Source organism: Pistacia vera, unplaced genomic scaffold (genome assembly GCF_008641045.1).
Source record: "Pistacia vera cultivar Batoury unplaced genomic scaffold, PisVer_v2 Contig276, whole genome shotgun sequence".
Classification (NCBI taxonomy): domain Eukaryota; kingdom Viridiplantae; phylum Streptophyta; class Magnoliopsida; order Sapindales; family Anacardiaceae; genus Pistacia; species Pistacia vera.
Genome location: NW_022196086.1, coordinates 205,929 through 208,071, shown reverse-complemented (window position 1 = coordinate 208,071; position 2,143 = coordinate 205,929).

Sequence of the window (2,143 nt, the reverse complement as noted above, 5' to 3'; positions counted from 1 at the left end):
GAAGCATCCGAGGAGGGAAAGAACAAAGCCATCATTGCAAGGTGAACAAACGATGACTGAAATATCACACATTGAATTTAATAACAATAGCAGTATAAGAAATTATCCCCTATGTGTTCTCCATTATACTTTAACATTTTTTATTTTAAACAATACTAAAACTAGAGGTGTTAATTTGGTCGAATCACTTAATATATAAGAAATCATTTGGCTAAGTTACGACATATAGCTAATATATTGTTTTTCAATACAAACGCAAAATTATCAGAATATATTTGCAAACATAGCACGATATGGACACACAATTAGCATAAGTAATAAAATGTAAAATTCAAAATATGGCATATTCACTATGATTTATGTGTTTGCGATGTTATTTTCAAACTGAGATGGTAATCATAATACTTATAATCAATATAATATTTTGTGTATAATTAGGTTTTAGGTAAATCACTTAAGATAATAAAAAAAAAAAAAAGTACAATTTGGAAGATTTTAGATATAATACATATATCTAAATTTATATTATGGACTTGTATTTAACAAATTTAAAAAACGTTTAATAGAATTCATAGAAATTTTAGAATATTGATAAAAAAATTTCTATTATTTCATTATTTTTATTATCATTTAATGTATTGTCACTCGAAGGACAGTAGCAAACACTAAAAGATTGGTGAAAAAGTATTTAGTAACTCGTGATTACCAAATCTCTCTTGAAATTTAGAGACATCATAAAAAAATATCATAAACCCCACTATAGTATCTAAACCCTTATACTAATTTGTTTATATTTTTTGTAAATTGTCAAGGTATTTAAGACTTAATTACCTCTAATGGTCAATAAAATTAAATTAACCCTTTTAATACTAATATAAATCAAAACTCCATACTTACTCATTATCCTATACCAAAAAAAAAAAAAAAAAAAAAAAAAATGTCTTTGTGCATCAAGAAGAGACTAAACCATTTAATACAGTGTAAGGTATTAGTGTTGTCCAGTACTATAAAACAATCATGACAACAATTAATATTTCCTTGACCTCGTTAGTAGCAAGCTGAATAATCCAACAACTCAGTGCCAATGCCCATGGAGAGGGAACAGTGTTATGCGGTTAGTGAGCCTCTTGCCATAAAAAATGCCACATATACTAACATGTCAACGTAAATTTTAAAAACACTCATAACATAAAATTTTGTAGCGCACTTGTACAGATGTATAATAAGCAAAATTTTATAGCAAGTAGTGCATAATAATGTATTGTGGTTGACTTTGCTTGCTTGACCACATACTTGGTCCCTCCTGAACTGATCCCACAAATACATACATTCCATGGGTGATTTGATGTGTTGTTACTAAAACATGCAATATAGCAATGCACTAGTCGAACAAAGTAAAAAGTGATGAGTGAGTATCGTTCCCACGAGGATTGGTTGCTAGGCACTAGGTTTTTCTACTGTTTTCAAGTGGGAGCAATCGAATTTGTTGGATTAATGGGAGAAATTAACTTAAACTAAAATAAAAATTGCTAATAATTCAAAGCTAAATATTAAAGCAGGATTTAAAAACAAGGTAATATCATTTAAACAAACGGGTAGGGTTTGACCTTCATCGAATATATGGATTACCTACGGATTTATGCTATTTCCATATTCACATGCATTGATTGTAAATCAATTCTCTAAATTGTAAAACATACCTTCTTAAGCTATGTTTTCCTACTTTTCCCTATTAAACTCTACACACCAAACAATTTGAAGATTAATAGTTCCAAGCTCATTAAGCGTATGGAATCCTAATTGATTTCATTGATTCTCAAATCTATCTCTAGCATTCAATACTACAATGGTGATACCCAAAGCTAACAGACTCATTTCAATCTCATCATGGTTCATCAAATAAAAGCAATAAAATCAGAATAACCACACCATCCATGCAATAGCATATGAAATAAAAACTCAATTACAATCCATGGAAATCCGAATACTCAAAACCCCAACCCAAAATAGGTTAGTTCATAGCTAAATCACAATACACAGCAAGCAAAAACAATAAACACAGGTTCAACATATTGAAATGAGAGAAAAGACAGAGACTCTCCCCTAGTTGAGTATCCCCCAAATTCAATCCCAATCTTCTCAC